The sequence below is a fragment of the Saimiri boliviensis genome, chromosome 15 (genome assembly GCF_048565385.1).
Source record: "Saimiri boliviensis isolate mSaiBol1 chromosome 15, mSaiBol1.pri, whole genome shotgun sequence".
In the NCBI taxonomy this organism is placed as follows: Eukaryota; Metazoa; Chordata; class Mammalia; order Primates; family Cebidae; genus Saimiri; species Saimiri boliviensis.
In genome coordinates, this window is record NC_133463.1 from 52,062,365 (window position 1) to 52,086,013 (window position 23,649).

Sequence of the window (23,649 nt, forward strand, 5' to 3'; positions counted from 1 at the left end):
GGAGTGATGCTGTGTTCTTCTTTCTGGACTTTGCAGGTGGCACATAATCTCAATTTGTCCCATTCCTGGTGATGTTAGCTGGAGAAACCTGGCAAACACACCAGAGTACTCATTTTTCTTTTTTAATTTGAAGATATTTCATAAGAAGGTGCTTTAAGACTGCATAAATATCCCAGTACTCAAAAAAACTTTCCAGTTATTTATTTGTTAATTTATTTATATTAATGTGAACTCAGATTTCTGTCTTACTGACTGAGTTATAATCTGTTATCACTTTTCTTGATGTTCAAATTATTCCAGATTTGGCCAGTGGGAGGGCCATCCAGCAGGCTTCTATGTCCCTCAGAAACATCCCCATTATTCTTTAAGTCTTACTTTTTGGTACAACATGTTGTTGCAGCCTCAACTTGTACTTTGCCTGCCCTGGTTCTGAAATCTGTAATTTCTCCAAAGAGCCCTGGTTTCTCTTAGTGGAAAATGGTATTTAGGAACCAATATCTGGGCAGTAGGTGTGCTCATAGAGATTGCTCACTGCTGCTGATCCCTGCCCATCCTCCCTACTGCAGACACATTTTCACCCCCTCAGGCTTCAATACCTTCAGATTGTGCAGACACCTCCTCATCCCACTTGAGCTCCAATGTCCTTCTTGAACCACCAAAGCATATTCCACAATACTCAGGCCCATGTACAGTGAGTGAACACCTACTTTCTTCAGCCCTATCTAATGGGGCTTTTGTACTGAAATATTCCAGAAGGGCAGAAGAAGAAGACTGAGCCTGCCTTTAGATGACATCATTTGCTAAGTCTTTCTGGCTCACTGGAAGAGACACTAAAGGGCTCCCACATCATTTGTTTCTACCTTCTATGCATTTTCTGAGATGAGCTAGTACCTACCATACCATTCTGTTGCATCAGCCTCACCAGCATCCAAAAGATAAGGGCAGCACCAGTCAGAGAAAAAACTCATTGAAGTAGCTGCTAGATGACTTTTAAGCATCAGAACCTACCCAAGGAAAAAATAAGTTCCTTTGGTAGAATAGGATGCAGTGAAGAATAGAGTAGAATGTAGTGAAGCATACTGCCCCTGTCCCATTTTTTACAGGGAAAAAAAATAGATCGAAAACTTCAAATCAAAAAATTTTATTTAACATACTAGTATGACTGTTTTACAAGTAGGAATAGTGTGGCTAGAGGAGACCAAAACTGATATCAGAAAAAAAATGGAAACAGCTCAGCTTGGGATCTGGAGTTATTTGAGTCAGAGCTGGTGACACCTGTGCCACTTAACAGCTGGATGACTTTAAGCAAGTCACAGAACCTCTGTGAACTCGGACTTCTCACTTGTAAAATGAGGAAGTAACAGAAAAGGAACAATAATAGCCATGAATTGGATGATTGGCTCCTTTGCTTTTAAAACCCCCCAGAGGCTTTCCACTCCCTCAGCAATTTACCTTGGCATTGAGGACCCTTTACTTCACTTTTACCCTCACTCATATAGTCTGATCACCCTGACTGATCCCATTCTTTGAATATTCCAAGCTCCTTCCCTCCTTGGGGCTTTGCATTTGCTGTTTCTTCTGCCTGAAACACTCTTCTTGTTACTTAGGTCTCTACCCAAATGTCACCTCCCAAATTTGAAACCATTCTCTTCCTCCTCAGGTACCCACCATCATCTTAACAGCCTGTTTCATTTTCACCATAGCGCTCATTGCTTTCTAAAGGATCACAGTTTGGCATATTTAATCATTGTCTACTGTTCCCATTAGAAAGAACATAAGTGTCGTAACTCTGGTTGTATCCCTAGCACCTCGGACAGTGGCTGGTACATGGTAGGTGTGTAATAAATATGTATAGTATAAACGAATAAATAAATGGTAGTTATTATAGATGGTTTGATGAGAATTAAATGAGATAATGTAAGTAAAATATTTAGCACAGAACCTGCTAAACAAGAAATCAATTATGTTGTGGTATAATAAAAAATATCAGGGAAACTGAATTCTAGCCTTGGCTCTGTTTCAAGCAAGCAGGATAACTTTGGGAAAGCCATAATATTTTCTAAACTTTAGTCTTCTCATCTGTAAATCCTGCAATGTAAATTTGAGTATTTCTTAGGTCTCTTCCAGGATTAAAGTTCAATCATTTTTTTCTATCTCATGGTCAAAGTTTTCAGTCCTGTCCAAAGATAAATTAGTCCTTTGTTGGTAAAAACTGAACTACTGTTGCCTACACAGTATCTCTGAAAGGCTGATTGTGGTACTCCTGGGGTATTTTGGATCCAGTGTCTATTTGATAACTATACTTTTATTTTTAATTGATGGGGTTTCACTATATTGCCCAGGCTGGTCTCAAAGTCCTGGCCTCCAGATATCCTCCAGCCTCAGCCTCCCAAGTAGCTGGGATTACAGGTATGAGCCACTGTGTCTAGCATGCTAATTACGCTTTTAATTCAAATTTACAAAGGAGTTTCTAGCCAACTCTGCAAGGTCCCTGAATTTTCACTCTACCTCAACTCTCTCCTCTACTCTAATTTCCAAAGGAAAAAACAGAGGTTGGCTTTAGCTTTACAGTCATTTGGCTTGGGCCATAGTGAAATATTTATCAAAACAGAATCCAGAGAAACCTCAGAAAGAGCAGTAAAATTTGGCATGCCACCCAGATATATTTAGTGAAATTTCAAAACCCTATATAAAAATCTACAGTCCAAGAGACATCAGTTTATCTCAAAAGAGAGTTCCTAAAAACACTATCAAAGCAAAGGACCAAATGTGGCTTATTCATTTCGTTATTTCAAAATAAAATGCAGAAGTCTATACCTTACTACTCAAAAACCCATAATAATCTCCCCAGTGACACCAAACTCTGTGACTTGGCAATTATTTGCCCTTGAAAAATGACTCATGGGCGACAAGTCTGAAAACAATGCAATGTGTCTTATAGACAAAGCTATGTCATGACACAGTCTGCCAAACTCCAGCTGAGAGTCTGTAATTCATCTTTTTACCTTGATAGTAAATATGATCTACCTACAACAGAAACAAACACAAAAGAAGGATAAACATCCCTTCCATTCAGTTTGCTCTCACTTCTTTATTTGCTTGAGCCAGTCAAGCCAATCTGGTTGCTGGCCTACGTAGGACCTAGCTTCAATCAAATTAGTTTTAATGCTTCTGACAGCCTGCTTCCTTTACCCTTTTCTCCTGCAACAGGTTACAAAATTAGTGCCTAAAAGAGGTTTGGATACTTGCTATTCAAAGTCCCTAGACCAGTAGCAATGGCATCACCTGGGATCTTGCTGGACACGCAAAATCTCAGATACCTCTCCAGGTTTACGAAATCAGAATCTGCATTTATAGGATCCCTAGGTAACTGACATGCACACTGAAGTTTGAGAAGCACTAAGTTAGAGTTAAGCCTTTGAAGTACTTGAAATTAAATAAACTTAGCCCATATTAATTTGAAATAATGGAGAATAGATTATTAAGTTTGTTTCTCATAAAGCAATAACTTATAATTGACACCATGGAGGGTTTTGTGATATTATTTTGGTCTTATAATTTATTTTTCCTTTTTATTTACTAGAATTTCTCATACTCTTGTGGCAGGTTAAAAACAACAACAAAAACAACAAAAAAGATGTATTGCAAAATACCTGCAATGTAGTAGTAAATTGGCTTTACAAAGGGGAAGAGTCCTGATTCATACTTTTTGCCAATTTCCATGGTGTAAATACTCCTTCACAGTCCATTTCTGGCTGCCAATAGTTTAATAGCTGGCATACAAAATTCCTGAAAATTTAACAATTGACTTTTATAAACTCTTATGAACTACTCCAACATACCACTGAAAGGCCCTTGAAAAGGAAACCTCTTTCCACTCAAGCCTCTTCCAAATGAAATGACACCAAGCTAGACGTTCTAAACATGCTTTTCATTATGCCATACCTCTGCTCCAGAACCTAAGAAACTATCAATTCCTGAGCACGCATAACTAACCTCCTTTTCCTGTTTTCTTAAGACTCCCTCTCATCTCATTGCACCTCACTTATCCCACTTCATTGTCTAGATCTCCTTAACATGGCACTAGGCTTCCCACTTCTGTTCCTGCAACCTATCAACTCTTGAGGGCATGACTGAGAAGGCATGTGACCCCAGTTGTTGCTGGCATCACTTCTCACAATGAGGGACAGAACTGCTGTCGGATAGAACTGGTACTGCAAATGGCAGACGAAGGGATGGAAAGAATCTGGGTGTTGACAATATATTAGAGTTTCTGGATCTACCTTTCCTGAAACTTGCTCTTCTTATGAACTTTCTGTTACATGAGCCAATAAATATCCAAGTTTCACATCTGCAACTGAAAAACAAACCTGTTAACAGTGGATCTAAAAGGTAAATTCCTTACTGGCACAATAAGCTACTGTGAATTCAAATGAGGGCATCACAAACACAGCCTATCAGCTCCACAATCTCAGGAAGAGAGAAACCATCTGGAAAGATATCACTAAGAAGTCAATCATAAGAGTGTCATACAGTAGTTCCCAGTCTCACTGAATCTTAGAGATGGAAAGGAAATGGTCTCCACAAAAAAAAAAAAAAAAAAAAAAAAAAATCCATGACAGGAAATAACCAGCTTCTTATAATGAATAGAACATCATGTCTTTCCAAGGCAGTATATCCTATTATTTTAAATTATTTGTAATGAGCTAAAATAAGCTTTTCCTTAATTTCTAGTCACTAGTTGTAATGATCTTCTCTTAAACCACACATTTAAAAATCTTGAGATATACGAAAATATTGATCATGGCTTTCTTCAAACTATCTTATTCTTGAGTTTCCAGACTGTTGACCACCTCTCACCTATGAATAGAAGGACAGAACTCAGTAGCATGCCTCTAGACATATATCCCAACTTTGACATCAGCTTATATTAATCTACTTTCTTTGTATACAATGATATAATCTATTACAAATCTAAAGTTTCTCTAACTTGACCACAAGAATACAGTATTAGTTAAGGTAACACCAGTTTCCATAACCAATAACCAATTTCACTGGTATAAGCCAATAGAAGTTTTGATTTCTCCCTTGCATAGATTCAAAGGCAAGGTTCTGACTGGTGATGACTCAGGGTCCCAGTAGCCTTCCATCATGTGGCTCCACCACTCCACTGCTGAGCTTCCAAAGCCACCATAGAAACAGTATGAGGACAGCATCTGGTGAAAGGTGTGGTTTGGGCCAAGTTTGGAACTGGTGCACATGACTTGTGCTCATATAGTCATTTGATGTGCCATAACCCAGAGACTTAGCTATGTAACCAGAAGGAAGAGGATATAAGTTTGATGAAGAGCAAGCCAATCTCTGCCACAAATACCATATTAAAATGTCTAAACAGTTGTCTAAATGTCTAAACATTTACAGAAATCCAAATTATCCATGAGGACAGTCAAGGATTTGCCTAATTTTGAAAGAAGAATGATGTCTCTTTTCGTTGTTTTTTTTTTTTTTTTCCTCTGCTTAGAAGCCTGCAGGGGGAGAAGATGATGTCTCACAGGAAAATAGGTATGGCAGCACACATATTTCATAAAAATAGAAAATGTTTTGGCACAGAATGGGAAACACGGAAGGAAGAGTGACTCCAAAAGGCTTCTTAAGGAGTGGGTTAGGAATGCCCACTTCTTCTCAAGCATGAGAAAGAGCAATAGCAGATTGAAAGTAAAAACACTTATTTTTGGAAAAGATTTTCTATTGCCTGGATAATTTGCAAGGAATAGCAATGCTGTGCGGTGTTATTCCCACATTACTCATATTTGTCACTTAATAAAATGAAATAGATCAAAAAGGGTAAACTGATAGGTTTCACTGGGTGAAAAGAAAAGCTTTTGTATGTCAATAAACAGCATAAAAATTTTAGGAACATTCTTGCTATGATTATGACAAAGAGCTAATATCCCTAAAATATAAATAACACTTGCAAATAATGTAATAATAAAAAGTAAATACTCTGATGGAAAAAATAAAGAACATTATTAGACATTTCACAAAATACGAAGTATCAGTAAAATAAAATAGTTTAACTCAATGGCAATCAAAGCAAATAAAAAAGAGAGAAAGAGTAAAGTTACACATTTTTTTACAAATCAAGTTGGCAACCCTTTTTTAAAAAAATTAGAATACATGTTGGCAAGAATGTGGTAAACTTAACATTCTTATCTGGAACTGTGTGACATTAGGTATGGAGACACTTAAACTTGCTCTCCAATCTAAAACTTTCATATTCAAGAGTCTACCTTAAAGGAATAATCAGAGAAGATCACAGAGATTCAGGTGCAAATTTGTTCATCATAGAATTATTTTTAACGATGAAGATGGAAATGCCCATTGTGTCCAAAACATTGCTTAATTAAACCACGGCACATTTATACAAGCGAATGCAGCCATTAGAAGTCATGTTTTTGAAAAATAATAATGAAATAATGTCATATGGGGGAACGAATTAGGATATAAAATAATATATTCATGATGCTAATTTTAAAACACTTAACAGTAGAACACACCAGTAGTGTGTTCAGTAGTATATAACGTATCTATGATAAATAGCAATTGGAATGCTTGATGAAGGGAAGGAACTAGAGCTTTCAAAATAGCTGCCAAAAATTTTTGGAACAAACAAAATTCAAATTATTTTCATTTTTTACCTATCTGTTGGTGATAATATAGTGCTTAGTATGCTCTTAAAATTTAAGCAATTGATTTGTGAACAGTGTTGTAAACCACAGTGGAAGTTGCTAAGGAAGTGTGCTGGACCCCCATTCTTCTAGGAGGAAAGCAAACAGCATCGAGGAATTCAAAGGAATGTTTAAAATCCAAGGATTTTTATGAGGAAAGACAAGTGCATCTTCACCACATTTTGATGTAAAAACAATATGACTCCAAGATCGATTCCTCATTTGGTAATAAAAATGCCTTTCTTCCTGAGAAACCCTAGTCTGGAAGGGACGGAAATCTTAGGGGCCCCTATTCAATCCAAGTAGTCAGACGTGGCTAGTGTCTCTTAGAAGAGGAGGAAGAAGACAGTTGAATCAACTGGTTAACTGTCCCATGCTCTGCCACTGAGACACCCACAGTGGTGCTGCTAAAAACACAGTCCTCCAGTGCCAAGGCCTGCCAACTAGCAGGCGTCTCAGAACACAAGGGCCTAACGGGTTATCAGTGCCAACAAGAGTCCTGGGAACCGAGGCCCCGCACTGCTACCAGCAAGGCAGCAGAGGGTGAGGATTCTTCTCTCGCAGCCCCACTCTCTTGGACTCTCTATCCCAAAGTAGGCCTGCATTCCCAGCATAAGAGTTGCTTGTTGACCCTGCTCTTGAAATTCACATACACACACACACACACACACGCACACATACGCATGCACTCACCCTCAGAGTCATTTCAGGCCAGATGCTCTGCCAAGGCAGGTTAGCCAGAGAAGTCTCAGCATCAGCAACCTCCCCTCTGACTACTCCAGTGTTGTGTGACACCCACATCCCTAGCCATGAGAACAAATCTGAGTCTCAGATAGAAATAGAATATGATGGGTTTCTCCTTAAGAGGTGTTAAGCAAATCAGCTCATCACTTTCAGCTTTATATAGTAATAAGTTTTGGAGAACGTATGACCAATGCTACCTATCTACAGACCTCCAGGTTTCTCCACGCCCCAAACTCTAGAGTAGGTAGGTATTAGCTTTATATCTACATAGCTAAAAGAGGCTACTCAAGTGGGTCTTCCAAGAATAAAGAGGTTTTGCTCCAAGATGAGAAAATCACAAAAGCTGGAAACAAATGGCCAACTTTAAAGGGTAGTTTTTCTTAAAAGAAAAAAGAATGATAGATTTAACTTCCACTTCATGTATCCCCTTATATCTTAAAGCAATGTTTCTGGATCAGACAAGGAGATCAATACATAATTTTTGTGACAAATAGATTTTTCCAGGTTGGAGTTAAATCTAGGACTAAGCCATGGTAAACAAAAAGTCATGACCTCATTTCTTTGCGGTCAGAGGTGGACACCAAGGTACTGCCTAGAGTGCTCTGCTGTCAGAGTTCAGTCTTTTTATCCCTAAGATGGGTCACAATGACCCTGACTCAGGATGCTGTGAAAAATCCATGCTATAATGCCTGCACTGTTACGGCCCAGTACCTGGCACAGGGAAAGGGCTTGTAGTTTCTTTCTCCACTCCCTGTGCCTGCCATCTAGCTCCCCTTGCCCCAAAACCCTCCACATCACTCTCACATTAAAAAAAAAAAAACATGCTGGTCCAAATGGCATATGCCTCCTTCACATTGTGTTCTTCAAATTCTATCGTAAAGTTTTTCCCCTCCAAGTAAAATCTCAGCAAAAATCCTGAAAGAGCTTGCCTGAAGCCCCATTACCTGGTGAAAAATGCCAGCTAGCAAAATGCAATCCAAGCATCTCTGAGGACCCCAGTTGCTTGAGAATCCAGTCCTGAATGAGTTGTGATTAGATTCTACTGTGTTCACAGGAGGAGAAGCAGGTTGGAGCTTTCTTCGGTGCAGCCTTAAACCACCTTGGAATTTGGCAACATTAGCAGTCTCTGCAAGTGAGGAAAGCCCCCAGGGCAGAGCCGAGCACACCACCTGTCTCCATTAAATCTGGTGACATACAGAACCATTTGTTCCTTACAGTTCTCAGCACAAAGCTACAGTTATTTTTAATGTTAAAAAATATGGTACCATCCAAATGATGTCTCCATTTTTATCTAAGCCACGCTCTGCAGGCCCATTCTCACATTAAGGGGAAAAATCTCGTGCCTGTATTAGCTAGTGGATATACTACTCTGAATGAATTCAGAAATCTGAGTGGGTTTTTATTATTCAAGATTCCATTCTTCTGTTTCTGAACAGCCTTCAATCTATTCCCCTAAGACTTCAAAATGATGATGCGGTTACTTCAACATAATTTTTAGCTTTTCTAAGCCCTTCAACATTTATTTATTTGACTAGTAGAAATTTTTAAAAAGACACAGATTGGGGGAGAGCATTAATTAATTATCACATCTTTTAATGAAGACTTAAGTAAAACGCAGGTCTCTTCTGATTTTCAGACAGGGCCAATGGCTAAGAGCCCAGGGTGGCTTCTGCTTGGCACAAAAGACACACCTCAGAAGGACCTTTTAATTTCTTCCAGCATGAAACTTCATCTTGGTAACTACTACCAGATAATGGATGACATTTCATTACATTTTGTGATACATCTAGAATTTTCCATGTTGACTCATATGAAATGACTGTTTGGCTGTTTTTCTGTTTTTGACTTATAAAAACAATTTCATATGATTTGATCTAATACTTTACAACTTTCATCCTCCTGTAGACTAGATAGGCCGAAGCTCTTCGATTGATTTCAGGTCTGAAAAATGTAGAAAGTAGAAATAAATCTAAGAGAGAGAGAGAGACAGAGAGCGTGTGTGTGCACACACGTGTTTACAGATAATAGTGCGTACATCATTTAGCCTAGCCACTTAGGTACAATCCTCAAGATACTCTCAGAGAAATACTACAGACAGTAATAATAATGATGAGAAGGAGACGAAAGATGAGGAAAAGCAGCTCTATAAATATTAGGTAACTGACCTGTAACTTGATTCTTACTGGCTTTATTTTTTTTAATCACTGATTTGTCTCTGTAGTAACTTAGCTATCACAGATCATTTCTCAGACTAAGTCCCTACTTACTTCCATTTCTACTCTGCAGGGTATTAGAAGGCAGGAAATAACCTCTTCAATGCTTTTTACTATTTAATAAGGAAACAATGGAGATTTTGTTCATTTATTTAAATTGTTTCTACTGGTTTCTACTTTTTCTTCCAACCTCTTTTCACCCACAATCATCCTTTAATTGCATTGTGTATTATTGCATTGTAATAGTACTATAACAACAAATTCCTTCCTTGCAAATTTTCCATCAATGGTACTGCCTGCCCCGTCCTGGAGGGCAGATTTCTACCATTAAGAGAGTCTGAACTTTTTGCAGAATTTTTGTGGCCCCAACCAGAAAAGCTCTATCTATTCCCAAAATTGTTTTGGCTGTATAGGATAACTATATTCTAGCAGTATAGTACTCTATACAGTTGTTAAGTTTCAGGGTTCAAAGCCTAACATGGTTTAACAGAAACTAGGCTGCTCCTGAGAAGGCATATGGCAGAATTCTGCTGCTATCATTGTTGTAATTGGATTAATTTTTTTAATTCAGAAGAACCCCATAAACCCAATAAGCTGCATTAACTGTGTTTGCTACAAAGCTGTTCAAATCTACCTCCTCAACCAATGCCAAAAGTAATTCCCTTGAGGTCTTCTAAAGATATTGCCACAGTTTAAATATGGGTTTCCCCTCCAATACTCATGCTGAAATTTGATTACTGTTGTGGCCATGTTGCAAGGTAGGGCCTAATGGGAGGTGTCTGGGTCATGGAGACAGATCGCTTATGAGTATGTTAATGCCATCTTAGAGGAGGGAGTTCATTCTCGAAAGACTGAGGTCCTTCCCTGTATTTGCCTCTTTGTCTTTCTGCTTCTCTGCCATTGTCTTAATGCGGGACACGGCCCTCACCAGAAGCCAAGCAAATACTGGGACCACGGCCTGGGATTCTCCAGACATCAGAACCATGAGCCAAATAAACTTCTTTTCTTTACCAATTATCCATCCTTGGGTACTCTGTTACAGCCACACAGAATGGACTAAGACAGATACGAAGCATGAGGTGTCAGTGTGTCTTGTGGTCTTCAGCTTGATGACTCCTGTCTGCAGCATCACTACTTCCCTCAGACAATAAAGGTTAGGTGATTGATAGAGTTTGGCTCTGTGTCCCCATCCAAAGCTCATCTCAAATTGTAATCCCCATAATCCCCACGTGTCAAGGGCAGGACCTGGTAGGAGGTGATTGGATCATGGGGGCAGTTTCCACTATTCTATTCTCATGGTGGTGAGTGAGTTCTCAAGAGATATGATGGTTTTATAAGGGGCTCTTCCCACTTTACTCAATTGCACTCTCTTGTCTGCCACCATGTAAGACATGCCTTTGCTTCTCTCTCACCTTCTGCCATGATTGTAAGTTTCCTGAGGCCTCTCCAGCAATGTGAAACTGTGAGTCAATCAAACCTCCTTCTTTTATAAATTACTCAGTCTCAGGTATGTCTGTATAGCTGTGTGAGAATGGACTAACACAGTGATGGTCCCAAGTGGTGCCAACTGGATGCATAGTGGGCATGAACACAAAGGCATGTCCTCTGTTGATGGCTGAAATGGCTTAATAAAAGACCCTGAGACCCCAGAAGGACTGATCAACCTCTTGACTCTATTTTTCTTTACCTGGCTGCCCACCTAAACCAAATTATGCTCCTTCTTCCCTTCATCTTATAGCTGCCACATATGAGAAAGCTGGAAAAGACATAAGAAAATATGTAATCACTTGCAGAAAGCCATGCCATCTTCTGTAGCTGGGAGGTTGGGCTCTTAGATTCATCTTGGGTGGGAAGAGAATTGGACCTGAACAGGCTTTCAATGTATTCTCACAGAATCTCTCACAGGAACCCACTGGCTCACTAGAGGTATGTGAGGAGGAGGAAGATGCCGATGAGGATGAAAACTGACATGCATATTTAAACTTCTACCTCTAGAAAGCACTGGCAACAAATAAAAGCACAAGTCAAGAACATGGAAAAAATCAAGTACTTCTGATGACATTGCCACCAGGACTGCTGGAAAAACAGTGAGGGGGCAGGACTTTGAATGGAGCTGAAGCTTTGGGATCAGGCACAGCTGGACTCTGGACTCTGGTTGGACCATTCATAGGCTATACTACTATGCACATCTCAGCTTCCTTGCCTCTAACTGGGACAAAAATACCCATTTTAAAATGTTGTTGTGGGGATTAAATGAGATAACTCATCTGCTACTCCAGAAAAGTATAACTATTTTTTTCCTTCTCTTCTCCTTATTTTTGTTAGGATGGCCTTGACAAGAATAACATGGCTCAGAACCCACTTTTCAACCTGAACGTAATTTCTGCAGGGACAATGATATTTGAAAACTTACCATGAAATCTGCTACTCAGTGAACTCAACTTATTTCTAGAAGGTTCATTACTAAGGGCAATTTTGAGTGTCCTGAGTGCCTGGCACTGGACTGGAAGTTACTTTTTCCCAAACTAAATACATAGTTTGGAAGTAGTTTAATGTCCGTTGTGAGGAAAACATATAGTTAATATTGAGATAAAGCCTTGAAAGACAAGCAAACCCTTCTTCTCCATGATGGGCAGTGCTCCAGCTGGTGCAATTCAGCTCTCCTGAGTTAGGCCACACTATTCCCAAGTAGCTGGGACTACAGGCAGGTGCCACCACGCCTGGTTAATTTCTATATTTTTAGTAGAGATGGAGTTTCACCCTATGGTGAAACTACTAGGGTGAGCTGGATCTGGACTGAGCATCAGCCCACAACAGTCAGTCAGTTTGTTCATTTGCAGTGAGAAGAGACAATTGTCACTTTAAGAGCAACTAGATGAGCCAGGAACAAAGAGCCCCCAAAATGCTCCATGAAAAAAATTAATGATTATGGGGGATATTGAGAGGTGCCCCAAAGCAGGAGTGATATGAGGAGAAGCGCAGTGATATGGATGGGGCAGGAGGCCAGGGCCAGCACCTTGACAAAGAAAACAAGGAGGAAAATTCGCAGAAAGAAATCCAAAGGATTATAAATCATTCTACTACAAGGACACGTGCACACGAATGTTCATTGCAGCACTGTTTACAATAGCAAAGACCTGGAACCAACCCAAATGCCCAACGATGATAGACTGGATAGGGAAAATGTGGTACATATACACCATGGAATATTATGCAGCCATCAAAAACGATGAGTTCACGTCCTTTATAGGGACATGGATGAACCTGGAAACCATCATTCTCAGCAAACTGACACAAGAGCAGAAAATCAAACACCGTATATTCTCGCTCATAGGCGGGTGTTGAACAATGAGAACACATGGACACAGGGAGGGGAGCACTACACACTGGGGTCTGTTGGGGGGAAATGGGGGAGGGGTGGGGGGTGGGGAGGTGGGAAGAGATAGCATGGGGAGAAATGACAGATACAGGTGAGGGGACGGAAGGCAGCAAAGCACACTGCCATGTGTGTACCTATGCAACAATCTTGCATGTTCATCACATGTACCCCAAAACCTAAAATGCAATTAAAAAAAAAAAAAAAAAAAAAAAAAAAAAAGAAATTTTCTGTTCCAGGTATGAGAACAGAGGACCAAACTTTGTTCAGATTTCCTTAGTGTTTCCCTAATGTCCTTTTTCTGTCCCAGGATCCCATCTGGGATACCACATTACATTTCATCACCATGTCTCCATAGGCTCCTCTTGGCTGTGACTGTTTGTCAGTCTTGCCTTGCTTTTGATGACCTTGAGAGTTTTGAAAACTCCTGGTAAGGCATATCATAGGATGGCCCTCTATTCCAAGTTGTCTGATGTTTCTCTCATACTTAGATTGAGGTTAGGGGTTCAGATGAGATAGACTTCAGAAGTAAAGTGCTATTTTAATCACATCGTATCAAAGGTGCTATTCCCCAGGATATAGTTTTTTTTTTTTTAAAGAAAACTAACCTTAAATTATCTATGTGCTACTGTTCCCCAACTGGTATCCACAAATAACTTAAGAGCATCCACTGCACACAAATGGCATGTATAAGAATTGTTTGGGGTAAACCAAGGAGAATAAGTTGGTGGTGGGTTCACACAGAGCAGAGAGAGGAAGAGCCACAGGTGAGGCATTCTCAGCATGAGACCAAGAGTTCTGTAGCAACCAAAAATCAGAGCCAGAGTGGATCATGAGACCATAAGCTCCTAAGGTTGCAGAGCACCTAGGACAGAGTTCAAGTCCTTTTTATATATCAAAGAATCAGCTGACCCTAGTCAACATCCGAGTTACAAATTCTTCTGCACTTTATCTATTTGTTGAAGAGCTACTGTGAGTCAGGCACTGTACCAGGTGCTGAGAGCTCCCTATCCCCAGCTAAAAGATTACTGCCCCAAACCCCCTTCTATGTTGAAATTCTGGAGCTACCCCATGTGACATAGGGAGGCAGTATATTTTCATGGCCCTTTGACAAGAAAATGCAAGCACAAAAAGGACAGGCACTTGCTCGAGCATGTGGGATGTCATGTAAGTCAAGTACACAACAGGGATTAGAACAACTCTGATCCTGCCTGATGAAGCCACTCCATTAAAAAATATATGATAGCCTAATGCTTACATGGCTAGCTCAAACACATAAGCTGATATAAGCAAACATGCAGTGATACTTCCTGCAATTTTTTGCATGTTCAAAATACCAATAAAAGCGAGTAAAACAACTAATGACATGCCAACAAGGGGTAACTGCTATTCTAGAAATTATACATATATTCAGGGTAGAAAGATCTATGGGAAAACACTTTAGTTAAGCCAGAAAGGACAGGAAATGGGAAAATAGCACCTCTGGCCATAAGCCAGTGCTAATATTTTGAAATGAAACAAAATATGTATCTATGTAAGCATTGAATATAGACACCACACATAATGAATCAATACAACTGACACACATACACAACACCATAGAACATTTGAGCAAGAGAGGACTTTAGGTCATCTCAACCAGAGGTTTTTTCAATGCTTCTTAAGTCTTAGAATCTTACATACAGATGAAATGTTATAAAGATAAACATTATATTAGTTGAGTGAATTGGCCCAGTGACCCCTTTGGCTCTAAGGGGATCAACTAATACTGTTTGAAAACCACCTCTCTAATCCAATTTCCTTATTTTATAGGACTATTTGAAAATATGCCAAGAGTAAGAAAAAAATTGTGTGTACTGGTACAGTGAGGGGTGTTTTGCTCACAGCCTAAGTTTATTTCTTCATGTTCCAAAAGTTTGCAATAGCTGCAAAGCTAGTGCTCCTCAAACTTCAGTGTGCATAGCAATTACTTGGAGAGCTGTTAAAATGTGGCTTTCTAAGCCCCAACCCCAGAGATGCTGATTTAGAATGTTGAGGTGTGGTCATGGATTTGCATGACTAATAAGCTCCCAGGTGCTACTCCTGGGGCCTCACCGTGAGTGTCAGTGAGTGTCACCATACTAAAGAAAAGCCTACAGAAACAGCCTTGCTCTACTGGAAAATGAGGCACCAAAAATAACCCTTGTAAGGCTCCTGTGCCCAACACACGAAGGTGCTCGCAAATACTAGCATTTGTTCAAATGACTGAATTTGCGAGACCTCTAAGATTTAAGGCTAGCTGCTGCCAGTGAGCAGCAACTTGGCACTGGCAATATTACCTCTCCTGCTTGGGACAGTGCTGAGGTTGACCTTCCAAGGTGCTCACATAAATGTCCTCATTTTAATATGGAGTTTTCAGACTTTCCGGGCTTTCTGTGTCCTCTGATGGGTTTGTGTGGAGAGTATGCACGCTGTGTTTTCTACCTTCTTTTTTACCTTGTATCTTCTCTTTGCATTTCACCTTCACTCTCCAACCTATTCTACCCTGCTCTGGGCCTTGTACAATTGGCCCTCATGGACTAAAGCAATGGTTCCCTTATGCTCTGACTGCTGTACTCATAGAAGGCATTGGCAGGAGGTTGGGAGGTAGGAGAAAAGCATGCACTTCTCTAGCTTCCTCCCTGCCAAGATGCTGTGGGTTTGCTATGCGCCATTACCATTTTCAAAGCTCCTTTTAGGTGCCCAACTCTTTACAGCTCTTCTCTGTGGGTTCTGGTAACTTCATGCCCTACCTTTCTGGCCTAGAGGGAGTAAAGGCTCTCAGTTGTAGTCAGCCCCGGGTGCTGCACTATCTCTAAATGATTTCTATAAACCCTGTCCTCAGTTTCACAAGTCATCCCTTTGTTAAATGCTCCTCAAATTACCCATTTGAGTGCCTGCCACCTCCTGTTGGAACCCTGGATGGTACACAAGCAATGTCTCTTTGATTGTTCTCCTGAGACCTGGGTTTGGGGACCCCCCACCAACAATGACCTTCTCTCCCTGTGTTAACTTCAGTTTAGCAAAACTCCTTTCCCCTTCCCTCACTCACACAGGGAAGAAGAGATAAAACAATTTATTTGAACTCAATTCATACTTTTGGAAACTCGAATGTTCATGTTTAGGCTAGTTGTAGCATTTGATGTATGCAATAGCTTAAATACCCAAAGCAATATACAAAATAGATTGTACACATAGATTCTTTTAGATTTTATTTGAAGCTTATTTATTTTTTTGATGGTTTGCTAAGTATTTTAAAGGCTGATTCTTTCATTAGGAGGATGCCTGTTATTCAAAAAACATCAGCTGTTCTTCAACAATATAAACTAAGCTCCTACTATTTGTCAGGCACGTAGCCAGACCCAGTATATACCCAGGTGAACAGTCTGACCCCCCACCCTCATGGATATTACAGTCCAGCAAAGAAGGGAAGTACACAAAATTTATTCATAAATTATTACTGTGATAAGAGCTATGGAGAAGAAACATGGACGCTGTAAGAGCATCCAAGGCAAAGGGGCGGGGTGGGGGGAAGGTAGTAGGGGGCTGAGGACAGTGCCAGGAAGTTGGGGTGGGCCCCTGACCACGCCTAGGAAATAACAGGCTTACATGGAGATACTTCATCTCACCACAGTCTTTTCTGAGCCTTTTCCTGATGGAAATTTAAATTTAAAGAGAAACAAAGACATTAAAAATGTAAGTGATTTTTACAGAGAAAAATGGTTATTTCTCCTTTCCACTTTTTCGTTACCTCTCTCAGCAGGTAATGAAAAGATGCAAAGGAAAAATAGCCATCTGCCCAGCATGAAACATTGCCAGAATTTTTTTTTACAGGGAAAAAACAAGAAAAATATTGTGGTTGTTAACACGTGTTTTCGCGCTAGGAGAACAAGTCTCTATTTTCTATTTTTGTCCTAAACTATATTTATTCAACATTCACACTCTATGTTTGGATACCTCTGCTGAAGAGCTAAAAGTATTCTAAGAGAATTGGGAGACTTTTTTTCCATCCTTTAGGACATTTTGTTGTTGGAATTGTTATTAAGTTTCCCAAAGAAATTTTCTAAGTGCTTGAATTGCTAAAAGGCATTGAAAAATGAAATAATTTTCAAATTAGCTGAATGTTCAAGCAACAAATTTGTTATTAATGAGTGGCTTGGCCCCTTAGACACTTCCTGCTCTCACTCTGTTTGAAGCAGACATCCCACTAAAGGCCATACAGATGTGAACACTCATAACTCACTGTTCGTCCTTCCAGGTGCACCTGCTCTGCCGTGAGCATTTCTGGGGGCTGCAATCCTTAGACAGCTCTCAACTAGACTCTGGAACGAGTAGAGACAGGTACCTGCCCTCCCATTTTGGTGACAAATTCCTCCTTTATGACCATGCAGCAATCCCTTCAGACTAAAATACACAGGACTTTTCTCCCAGCTTAGCATAGGGCCACTAGGCATATTACTTAACGTTCATAAAGGCTCCAGTACTTCAGATGGTCTTCAATTATTTAAACAAAGGCTAAAAGAGCTCTAGGTAAGTCACGGTAAATAGAGCAGGAAATGAGCAAGCCCAGGGGTTTTGTTTCCTCTCCTCTTCCTTTTCTCCACCCTCAGTGCTCTCTCACCAACAAGTCCCTTGTCCCCTCTCAGCAGCTTCTTTGTTAGGGTAGTTGTGCCCCATCCACACAGCAACCAGTGACCTAAATACAAATATTGTGCCTGCCCCACCCACTGCAAGAAGTGTACATGCCTGCTGGTCATACTACAAAGGCTGATTTTTCAAGTTCAGAAAATGATTCCTGTACTCATGTATCACAACTACGTTTACCTCTTTTTTTCCCCTTTGCTAATTTAAACAGAACCTTTTATCCTTTAGTTAAGCAAATGGCGATTAAGAGCATTTGTATCATAGTCAAGGTTGAACTATTTCCAAATCCTCCATCCAGGCTCCCAGAGATTATCACCATCCTCACTCTCATTACTGACATTGATTAAGAGTCAGGTCCCATCCTAAGTGCTTTATATAAACTGTATTTCATTTTATCTTCCTATGAATTCTGCAAGGTGAAGACTATTATTCTTTGCATTATACCAATGAGGAAACTGATGCCTTAAGACATTGTTACCTGCCCAAGGTCACCTGGGTAATAAATGAAAGACCCAGGAGGTCAGCTCAGATCTGCCTGATTCCACAACCCAGTTTCTATGCCATGATGGTATCTGTCAGAATGGAACTGAACCCTTCAAATGAAGCATGTATAATGTGTGCAGGTGGTGGTGGTGGTGAAGACGCTGTTTTATAATAATCTCTAACATGCATGAGAGGGCAGGCATCCTGCTTGTCTTATTCACCATGGATCCTCAGCACAAGGGCTTGGCACAAAGTAGGGGATCAACAAATGTGTGCTGAGAAGTGGGAGGAAGGAAGCAAGAAATGACGAAAAGAAGGCAGGCAAGCTCTTTGAAGGAAAACAGTGTTTGGTTTAAAAACAACAACAACAACAACAACAACAAAAGAAACAAACAAAAAAAAAAGCAATGTTGAGTAAAAAGCAGATAGCAATACATGACTATCTGAAGCTTAATTCCTGGATCTGAATGCCATGGTCCTTTAAGAAATAAGGATGCCATTTTTCAGGAGTTCAGAGATATAAAAGAGTAATGAACAAGATGGGGAGCAAACTATTAGTCAAATGGTAGACTACTCAGATCAATCAGATAAGCCACATACAAACAGGCAAGAAATGCTCAGAGAGCCACACCCCAGAGAAGCAAAAGGCAGTGGGCAGATTTTCATTCCAGAAGATTCCAAGAGTGAGGCTGGGCAGATGACCACTGGCAAGGGGACACTGGGAGCAACCCCAAGGACTAGTCAGTAACCAGGAGGGGGTCTTTCAGGCAGCAGTCATCCTGCAGAAATTTCCTTGTGCTAAAACGTAACAAGGCTCTTATATAAGGCCAGCCCTTCCCCAAAATATGGAGAAGAATGCATTCTACACCAAGAATGGCTTAGCATTCATTCCACTGTCCATTGCATGTCTACCACCCTAGATGCTCGGGACGGAGTAATGAACAAAGACAGTGTTCCTACTCTCAGGCAACTGACAACAAATCATACCAAATGTGCATGATAAATATCAGGAAATAAGTGCTATGCAGAGAATACAAATGGAGTCCCATAGCATTCTTGGAGCTTACAGCAAATCAACAACTAACCATGAGAAATCTCAGAATGGGAAGAGGGATCTGCAGCGAAACCATGCTACCCACTTTAAAATAACACAGAATAAAAGCAAGAAGTCATTCTGAGTTTTCTCAGTAAAGCCAAAAGCTACAATCTCTTCTTCTTCCTGGAATTTATAGATGTCGTTTTCCTTTCAGAATGCTGAAAGAAGTGTGACTGAGTTAGGCTATAACAGCTCAAATCATTATAAAACAGAGCAGGGGCAGCACATAGAAAAGTGAGTAACTCCCCACGGATTCTGCAAGCCTCTGTCCTTCTGGCAGCTAACCTACTTTCCCAGCCAGTCTAGATGCCCTGGAGAACCTGTTAGCTTCAAGAAATGGGGAAAATCAGAAACTCGGCCAAGATAGTCCTTTTGTTACATCAGGGCCTAGGGGCCTCATAAGCTCACTTGCAGGAGGACAGTGTGGCGGTGGCCTTGTGAAGGCTTGCAGCTCTGAAGGGCAAGAACACAGCACTACACCACGGCCAAAATGGCGAGCAGTGGGGGTGGTGCTGGATGATTCCACATCAGCCTTGGCATCCCTGGAAGCCACATAGTAGCCAAGACAACAAAAGACAGTGCCTATAGCATTCAGACAATGGCCTTGCTCTCTCACCAAAGGGGAAAAGGGGGAACATGTACAACCACAAAACCCCGCTTCCCATTTCTCCCTGCCCGCTCATGGTGAAAAGCGGAGGTAGAGGGCACATTAGATGCTGTGTCACAGTTATGCCATGTCTTCTGGCATAGGTGGCATTTTACCGAAAAGGAGGAAGGGTGCACCGTGCAAACACTTTTTGGCCCCCATTGAAGAACTATGTCACAGGTAAGCAAGGAGACCAGATTTATTCTGTGAGTGCTGCAGAGGGGCTGTAGGTTTTTATTAGGGCTGGGATCAGACCATGCTTTGCAAGGGAAGGACGTATTGGTGAAGGGTATCAAGATACATAGAGAAAACTGAACAAGAAGGCAAAGTATCTGGAAACAATGAAAAATGAGGCGTAGTGAAGGACTAGGGAAGAAAAGAAAACTTAGGGGATCCAAAATAGTCCTCTTCACACATTTCAAGGGCTCATATTTGGAAGAGGGTTTTATATTCCTCTACACAGAAAGAACTCAAATAGAAGCTCAAGGGGGCAGGGATAGATTTCACCTGAAGACTAAACAAAAGTACTTTCCGATGACTAATGCTGTGCAAAAATAGAGCAGGTTATACATGAAAGCAGTGAGTCACTGGCAGTATTCATGCACCATCCAGATTGCGTGGCCATGAAGATCCCAGGCCATTTTAAGCCCTATTATTTCTTGCTTTTCTTCTGTCATGTCCAAGGCCCTTCTAAATCTATCCAAGTCCTACTCCTCCTTACAAATCCAATTCAAGTTCCATCTCCAACTCACCGCACACCTTTCCACAACCATCTCTCTCTTTTCCAAATAAAGCACATATTACCAGTACTATTTATCTGGAAGATAAGTACAGTTTTGTGGCATCATTTCAACTGAACGGTCATTTAATTCTTGTATATCAATCACTTTTCATGGGTTTTATCCTTGCAATCAGATTAGCTCCTTGAAGGAAATAATCTCCTCTTATATTTCTCAAACGAGTTTTGCACATAGCAAATGGCCAATCTGTTGTTTTATTACCAAGATTCCTTGGTGCCTATTCTGAAAAACTACAGATCTCAGTGTAAATTTCTTATGTGCATACCTATAAGAAACCTTGTGGGTTCCTTCAGGTGTCCTATCTTGATTATTTCATCTCCTGATTATAGCCAGTTATATTTTAGTATTATTGAGCTAAATATTTCTTCCAATTAAAATAGTATTTTTCCACAATGTATTTTTAGAGAAGGGGAAAAAAGATTAAAACTTTTAATTAAAAACATTTTATAACCTTTCTTTCCATCGCAAAATAAAAGGATGGGTTCAGCAGCAGAATGTCATCAGAAAACCAGCCGCTTATGAAAGGATTAATTTTTCTCATGGTTGAATTAAACAAGTGCAATTAACAGTACTGATTTATTCTGCTGCCCAAGGGTTACCTTTGTGAATATTTGAATTCAAGACCAATGACAAATTAAGGTGACTTTCAAATTAAATGGCCATAAGGAACTTCTCAGCTCCTGTGAATCTTTTTATGGCTACATCTGCTGAACCTGGCTTTTTAAAGAACTATAACATATTTATGTGAACATTTCTTTTTCTAAAAACAGTCTTCAGTGTACATGAATTCCAAGTATCAACAGGTAGTTCACATCCTTATTTTGGGAGAAAGAGCCAGATTCATTCTGATATGGTTTTGATGTTTTGTCCCCTCCAAATCTCATGTTGAAATGTGATCCCCAATGTTGCAAGTGGAGCCTTTTGGGAGGTGTCTGAGTCATAGGACAGATCCCTCATGAATGGCTTGGTGTCCTCCTTGTGATAATGAGTGAGTTCTCCCTCTGAGTTCACGTGAGATCTGGTTGTTGAAAAAAGTGTGGCACCCCCACCCCCGTCTCTTTCTTGCTTCCACTCTCATCATATGATGTGCTTGCTCCCCCTCCACCTTCCAGCATTGTTGTAAGCTTCCTGAGGCCTCATCAGAAGCCAAGCAGATGCTGGTGCCATGCTTGTACACCCTGCAGAATTGTGAGCCCAATGAACCTCTTTTCTTTATCAATTACCCAGTCTCAGGTATTCCCTTACAGCAACACATAAACAGACTAACACACAATCTAAGCCAAAGAAATTGAAACTACCTTAAAATACTGCTTTTGAGCAGGTGCTGTGAGCATGTCATGCACCAAGTCCTTTAGGATATTAGGGATTAAGGCAGACTGGATGGGAAACACCACAGACCTACCTTGTACATTGAAGGCCACTGTGCAAGCAGTTAGGCTTCTCATAAAAGGATATAGCCTTGAAAATTCCTATGATTTCTCATACATAAAAAATTCCATATACCATTGTCATGTAACACATGTTCTGTGACCTCGAATAAGTTAGCATACACTGGAAAATGTGAGGGGTTCAACAGACACAGGCTCTTCCCTTCCATCTTGGGCAGCTTCGGCACCAAAACGCAGCATGAACCCACTGAGTATGCAGAGTCTAAACAATTCCATTTTTAAACGGTCAGTAAGCCACAGTGTGCATAGACCTTCAAGTGGCTGCATTCTATCAGATAAGTATACTTCTGAAACACAGGCTGAATGAGTCTCAGAGCTGTCCTCCCTTTTGAGCACATTTTTCACCTACCTTTGGGGTTCTGTCCCTCTGCCACCAGGTAGTAAGGGCTGCTGTCACCTAATTAATGGGCATGTTTCCTCTTCTACCCCACCCCTGGCCCATCTCGGGGGCTCTGCTGAGATCTTATTTTCTGTTACAGAACTAGGATTTCCTTTTCTTTAGGAAAGATTAGTTCCAAACCCCTTAGCCCTCCCCTGTTCTCTAACCCCAGGACTCTATCCCTATGCCATGGCCTGAAGAATGATATGAAGTCTCAAATTCTCTTTGTCCCAGAGCTAATGAGATTTTCAAATGATTTTTATGCAATCTGAATTTTCACCCTTATCTTAGTAGAGAGAGACTTATGTTAAATTTACCCATACAACTTAGGCCTCCCTGATGAGCTTGTCTTTGTAAAACAAATCCAAACTGTAAGATTGTGTGTATGTGTCGTGATGGATACCTTCCACTGGCTCCTTCAAATCCACTCCCTACCCTTCTTAATGCTGCTCTGTACTCCAGAAGTCTGAATTTTAATGGAACGTAGCAATTAGCCTTCTGGCCTTTCAGGGTTTTGGCTGAGGTTTACCAATGGAAGGCCTTGGCAGGTGATCAGAAAGATGAGGAACTGGTGAGTTTACTCTCCCCACCATCTTCCTGGTGGGTGGATATGCTCCTCTGTGAAAGACACAGCCCCTGTCCAGTGGCACCTCCCACATAGGAGTTTAGTTCCCTACCCAACCCCCTCCAGGCTTAGAAGTTACAGTGGCCTCTCAGGGTGCTTCCGTCATCCTTTGTTAGTTTCTTTTAACCATGCCAACACTTTTGTAAATAGGTCTCTCCTAAATCATCTGCTTGAATATGCTATGTTTCCTGCCTGGACCCTGTGACATTATTTTCAGTCTAGCATTCTTCAGAAATGACTCCACCTGAGGTTTCCACAAATCGTGAGCACCTAGGGAACAGGATGTTTATAAAAATGGCTCACTCCTTATTACTTGGACAATTCTCTGTTTCTAATTCTTTAACCTTCCTAGATATTGTAATACCAAAACATCCTGTATTCAATTAAAATAACATATACCACAATCCCAGGTACTGCATCCAATGGAAAAAGCTCCTACTTCCAAGACT

At 40.6% G+C, this 23,649-nt stretch overlaps 1 protein-coding gene across 4 annotated transcripts in view; it reads right to left on the reverse strand.

The window, feature by feature from the left end:
• Nucleotides 1-23,649, reverse strand: part of NCALD (neurocalcin delta) — a 467,458-nt gene that overhangs the window by 288,030 nt on the left and 155,779 nt on the right. For 2 of the 4 annotated variants that reach the window (XM_074386990.1, XM_074386988.1), the window contains exon 1: nucleotides 4,284-4,337. The exons of the other annotated variants lie outside the window; for them this stretch is intronic. The gene's annotated coding sequence lies outside the window, so the exon portion shown is untranslated. Of the gene's footprint in view, nucleotides 1-4,283; nucleotides 4,338-23,649 lie in introns of those variants that run through there. 4 annotated transcript variants of the gene reach the window in all.